Source organism: Cupressus sempervirens, chromosome 5 (genome assembly GCF_028749045.1).
Source record: "Cupressus sempervirens isolate cs-2001-9-10 chromosome 5, ASM2874904v1, whole genome shotgun sequence".
In the NCBI taxonomy this organism is placed as follows: Eukaryota; Viridiplantae; Streptophyta; class Pinopsida; order Cupressales; family Cupressaceae; genus Cupressus; species Cupressus sempervirens.
Genome location: NC_143122.1, coordinates 844,678,965 through 844,685,692, shown reverse-complemented (window position 1 = coordinate 844,685,692; position 6,728 = coordinate 844,678,965). Strand labels below are relative to the sequence as shown.

The 6,728-nt window shown below is 33.7% G+C and overlaps 1 pseudogene; it reads left to right on the top strand.

The window, feature by feature from the left end:
- On the top strand, positions 1-1,690 carry LOC149558541 (L-type lectin-domain containing receptor kinase IX.1-like; annotated as a pseudogene).
- Positions 1,691-6,728: the final 5,038 nt, after the last annotated feature.

The window sequence follows — 6,728 nt, the reverse complement described above, 5'->3', positions numbered from 1 at the left end:
ATGAAGCATCAGGGAACCTTAAGAACAGTTCCGGCTGGGCATATTATACTGACCGTATTCCGCTATGGAATAGGTCTACTAGGGCTATGGCCAATTTTTCAACTTACTTTCAATTCAATATTGATCTCAACAACAAAATATACGATAATCATGGAGATGGACTTGCGCTCTTCATGGCACCATTCGAACAGAACCACCAGAGGATGCTTATGGTGGATTTCTTGGCTTGTCTAATGAGGAAAGCTTTAAACAATCATCTTATCAGATGGTTGCTGTGGAGTTTGATACATACAACAACGATTGGGATCCTGATGACAATCATGTTGGGATCGACGTCAATAGCATTTTCTCGAAGTTCATTTTTCCCCTCAATACATCCAGTCTATTCAATCGCTCTACACACCAAAATCTCACAAACGCGGCATGGGATGCTTGGGTGGATTATGACGGTGTACAAAAGGTTCTGCACTTCTTTCTCTGGTATAATTCTTCTAAACCCAAAATCCCTCTATTTAACCACACAATAGATCTGAGCAACTGTCTACCAGAGTACATCAAGATTGGCTTCTCGGATGCCACTGGAGAGTACACAAAGACGCACACCATAAAAGTTTGGAATTTTACTTCTGAATATTTGTGGGAATTCGGACCTCCTGGTGAATTACTTAGAAATGGCAATCCAAACAAATTTTCTGTGAAAGTTTATTTGATATGCGTGTTCTTCGTTGTTGTGGTCCTCTGTGGCTTCGTAGTTGTTCGCTGTTGGCAGTATTTCAGAAAAAGGGGAAGAGAAGGTAAGGCTAGGAAAGAGAGCGATTCAAAGCTGGACGAATGCTGTTCTCATGGCCCTCGAAGCTTTTCCTATGCCGAGCTCAGTGCCGCGACAAGAAATTTCTGCGAGAAAGAAAAGCTTGGACAAGGCGGCTTCGGCAGCGTTTACAAAGGAATCCTGCCCGGCACCGGGGATGCGCTGGCTGTGAAAAGAATAGCTCAAGGATCGAGACAAGGAAGAAAGGAGTATGTCTCCGAAGTTCAAACAATCAGCAGGTTGAGACACCGTAATCTTGTGCGGCTTTTAGGATGGTGCCACGAAAAGCGAGGGTTACTTCTGGTCTACGAGTACTCTCCAAATGGGAATCGGGATAAACACATTTTTGGGGAACAGGAGGATACGCTTGATTGGACCCAAAGATATAGTATCACTTGTGACATTGCCTCTGCTCTTGTTTATCTCCACTAAGAGTGGGACCAGCGTGTCGTTCATCGAGACGTGAAGGCAAGCAACGTAATGTTGGATTCTGATTTCAATGCCAAGTTGGGTGATTTTGGTTTGGCGAGACTGATGGAACATGACCAAGAGTCTTCCCATACGACCATGGTGGCGGGCACGCGGGGGTATGTTGCTCCAGAGTGCTACATAACAGGTAAAACTAGTCCAGAAGCTGACGTGTACAGCTTTGGGGTGGTTACACTAGAAATTGTCTGCGGAAGGCGGCCGATTTATCACAGCCTTGAAGAACACAATTGTTTCCCTTTTCTTGTAAACATCTATTGCATATTGGACCTTCTGATGTACGGACCACTTTCTTTCGTAGATAGCATTCCTGAAAAATATAACACATCTGTGGCATATTTAAGCTATCCAGTTGTTGTCGAAACTGCATTTGGGATCTATAGAAATTATCCTTAAGAAATACAGTTGGGTTTTGGATATTTTCTCTGTTGCCTTGTCCACCTAAATTTATCCTATTTTGGCTTGTAGGATGAGGTGTTTCAGGAACACGCTCTGTTGTTCTTGAATTTTCATTCTGGTGACTCATTTCCACAAATACAGGTAATGCTTGATTGTACCTCTCACTTGATTCAAAATCAACTTCATGTCTCCCTTGAGTTTCAAAATGAGATACTTCATCGGATGTTCGTTCACGAGTAATTCTATCCCTATTTTGTAATTCCAATTCTTGTATTAGCAATCCTACCCTTCTTCTAGCATAATTTAGTCGTCGGACTTCATTTTTCCTTCTTCTTTCTTCTTCTCTTTCAGCTTGTGTCATTTGTTCTTGTCATCGTCTACGATACTCTCTCTGGTATTCTCTCTGGTATGCTCTTTGTTGTTCCATTTGGTATTGTCTTCTTTCTTCATCTGATTGGAAATTCATACTTGATTTATTCATTTCTATGAAATAAATTTGTAACCAAACATTGAAAAAATAGTAGATTTACTAATTTTTTTTTTTATAAAATTGGTTTAAAATATCACATTAATTTAGTGGCATTGCACTTTAGATAAGATAGATATTTATTCATTTCTAATTAATAGTTTAACAATTCACAAATACATATAGGAGGAACTTTTTTGTGTAGGTAAGATCTACAAATATACTAAATACCAAATAGTCTTGTATGTATAATACTAAATTTATTTAAGACAAAGGAAAAATAACATACGTTCATCAAAATTGATAAGTCGAACAGACAAATTAATAGTAAAAAATTGATAATGTCAAATAATATGATTCCTAGATTTCATTATAGTGATGCAAAAACATGTGGAATTCATCAATGATGAAAAGGTTATTTTCGCCATCCATGTGCTCTTCATCATAGCAGATGTCTTTCATAAATTCAAAGAACCCAAATGATTTCTTCCATGCGTTATGAATTTCCTTTGTATATTGTCCCATCTGCAAGATTTGAGAATCTTGGACACCTCGAACACGAAAGCTCGCATTATGAATTTCATCTGTAATTTTTTTACAAGACTTAGAAATGATTGTTCCCAATCTAGCCAAATAAGTTTGAACAATTTGGCTTCATTGCACCAAGTCATTTGGAAGAAGTGGGCTTGCGATAGTGTTCTCAAAATTATTTTGTTGAGCATCCATAGTTAATTTTTTTCTGATATCTATAATGTAAGGATAAAAAATGGTCAGTATCAAAATGACAAGAATTAAGCTATGCATATATAGCAATAAATTGGTATTTGAAAGAGAAGAAGATTTGTTTGATTCTTTCTTATTGACATAATTCTACGCATTTAATTTCTTTTAACAAAAAACTTATATCTTCTTAATATTATTTATATAATGTTCTAATCTTTGATTTAAAAATTTAATAGTAAAACCTAACTTCAAATATTAAGGAGAAAATAGATAACATTTCATGAATTTTTTTTTTTTTTTTTCTTCATATTTTGATAGACGTTAAAATTGAGATTTATAAGTAGAATAAAATTTATAAAAATTAAAAGACATTCTTAAATATAAAATTTAAATTTCCTGATGCATCATTTCATTTAAATGTTTATTAATCTTTCAGACTTAGTTGATAGATCTAATTGAACTTTTCTAATCTATTTTAATATAAGGTTGAAATTTATAAATTTGAGAAAATTTGAACAAAATGTTAGAGATTCAACATGAATCCATCCCTCATTAGAATAAATAGAATTCTTGGTTTCTGAAATTAATAACTCTGCATATTGTAGGAAAAACTATTCTACAATCTTTTAGATTGAGGTTTTTGGTGTTTCACTTTTAATTTTTCTTAGTATACTATTTGGTAACCATGCCACTTTCTTATAGTTTTTCAAACCCATTGAGCTAAATAAAAAATAAATTAAATCGATGTAAATTCTCTCAACTCATTAGATTTTTTGTATTTTTGCATGGCTCTAGAAATGATTTACTCTACAAAGACATCCCTATATATCTTACGCCAAAACTTGCAATCCATCAAGTAGTCTCTTGAAGTGTAAATAAATGCTCATATTATGATAATATTTTTGAAATCAATGTAATATATTTTGTCGCTCATTTTATCATTTGACAAAATATATACATGCTTAGGTCTTTGCATGGATTTTGATTTGGAATTGCTTAAGATTTGTTTTTAAATTTTTTTTTCCTAGTATACAGCATCAAAATATTTACAAACATGGCAAATTTTGAGTCTATTATAATTCGATTTTGTGCATTTTTCCAATAAATATTTTCCAACATCAATCGTCTATAAAATTTTTTTGCATGCATGTTGACATTTTCTCAACTCACTCAATGAGTACATTTTTGTTTGCAGATTCAGAATTTCTCACATTTTGGGGCCCTATTCTTTCAATGGTAAGGGATAAAAGTAGCATTGGGGACCTTAAATTACAAATGGAACAACAAAAAAACTAAAAAAAAGGTTTCCTCTTGTCTTATATTGCCTCAAAATAAAATTAAAAATAGATTTTCATTTGTCATTAAATGATTAATTTTTTTAAAAGTGTTTATTCATAAATTATTTCTAATTATTGATAATTTTTGTAATTTGGAAAAATAAATGTAGATAATTTTAATATTCCTTAGAGGACTTAGATTAGTCTGGTTTAAATTAAATATTTATGTCCTAAGCTAAATGAGTAAAGATATAATAATTGAGCTTGTATGTTTGACAAAGATATAACTTTGTTATTGGCATGGGCTTTTGAGTGTTGTAGCTGGTAGCCATCAATGGAGTTGTTCTTTTCTAAACTGATACGTTTTATGAAATCATTGCATATAGAGCATGACACTGGGACTATTATAATGCTACATCCTAAGCTAAATGAGTAAAGATATAATAATTTAGTCTAAGACATTCAAAGTAAAGGTGTAGGTGGGAGCTTGTATGTTTGACAAAGATATAACTCTGCTATTGCCATGGGCTTCTGAGTGTTGTAGGTGGTAGACATCAATGGAGCTATCCTTTTATTAATTGATATGTTTTATGAAATCATTGCATATAGAGCATGACATTATTGGAACTATTATACTGTTGCCAGCCTATGAATATGTTTTGCCTACTATTCTTGATTTCCTCTTTATGCCCTCTTGACTCCACATGACATATATAGGCTTGTTTCTCTTCACAAGAGTGCACATATACTTACAAGTCAAGCATGTTAAATACTCCTATTGTCTGAGACTGTAAAGCTTAACACATAGAAAATAATATTTATTTATAATATGTGTAATTCTAGTTTCTATGATATTACAATTTCCATCAGAGGTCCTACTGATTCCATTTGTCCTTCCTCATTAATACAACTAAATTGGTATGCCCCTAAGCTTCCATTAACATTTGCAAGAACCATGCGATCTTGAACAACACTATAGCCATGATTTTTGTCAAGTCTTCCCTCATTTTACATGTTATCACAAGTACCTACAAGTAAAATTTCATCCAATTTAAAGTTCAATGCTGTATGCATTATCTTCAATTCCATTCCTAGACTTCTTAAGATGTCCCTATGATGCACCTGCATCATGAGCTTCATGAATCATTTCTACATTTGATGTTTTTTCCATGTTTAATGTCCAATTTTTGTTATAATTTGAATCATTGTGCTAAGATGGGAGCTCTAATTTTGTAAAAAAGTAGGCTCCATCAAGATCAACAAAAGCTTTTAAAGTAATAGCATAGAAGAAACTAAAGAAAAGAAATGAATTCTTGTAAGTAAAAGGATCCTAGCAACCTGTGCAAAGGAGAAGAAAATACATGTCAATTGAATTACAAGAAGTTAATCATTGATAATGAGGACAATTTTTCCATAGAAAGTCAAATTATGGTATTGCTAAGAGTGTTTTACAATATAATCATTTGTTAATAAAGAAGGCAAATTTTAAATTCTAGAAAAACTGAGAAAGATTTAAGTTAGAGGCCTTTCCTTATAGATGATCATATTATGATTTATGATGAATCCATAAAGGCTAGATTTCTTTTCTTCTCTTAATATATATCAATAGAGAAATCTTGAAACCCCTTGGATCCATGTATTTGGGGTCCCATTATAGGAAAAAATAGGAGATAGAATAGTAGCCTATATGGTTGCTCCATATGCTGGAAACACCATGCTCTTTCCTAGGAAACTCGTGTCCAAATGTTTCAAAAGAATGTGTAAAACATTTAATGTTCTTTTACATAAAAAAATGCATTTTATGGTCCTAAAACAACTTAAAAGATCATTTCTGATATGCACTTATGTTCTTCTTGCTTATTTGTATTTGTATGACAATTAAACACAGTAGGCTGATTGTATGTTATCATTGGCTGGCCCATCTTGTCCATAGTTAGAGAAGCTTATTTTATTGTTGTGAATCCACTGCATGTTGTGTAGGGGGAATGATAATGTCAAAATCGTTGGTAGGCCAAAATGTAATCATCCAACCAACTGCAAGAAATGCTTAACTTCTATGTGTTTTCTAGGAAATGCCGAATCATAAAATTAGTTAGTTATCTAGAGAGAACAAACTAACGAGGCATTTAACATTTTGTAGAAACAACTCGACTTATATGCTATCCAGCGTCTTGTGCACCATGCCCGCCTGCCTTCATAAAGACTGAAATGGAATATCAAACGAGAAGCCCATGTATTTTACAATTAATTTTTACTTCGTTAGAATATCCACAAGGATTTCCACCAAGAATTATACGTTGCTTGATATCAAAAAGAGTTTTCTTGGGCTCTGATCCCTACCTCCACGAGAGCTCGATGAAATCTGCGGGTCATCAAAGGTCCATCCCAACTAACCAATCGGCAGGTCCTAATCCTGTAAGATAATAATGAAGAGAGAGGCCTATGTGTTCGTTCCTATCTCGAAATGGAATCGGCTGAACAATTGCAATAGCCTTCTTCCTACGAAAGGCACTACAAAATATAATTGCTAACAAATTACCCTCAGAGACCCTCTAAATCACATATTAGG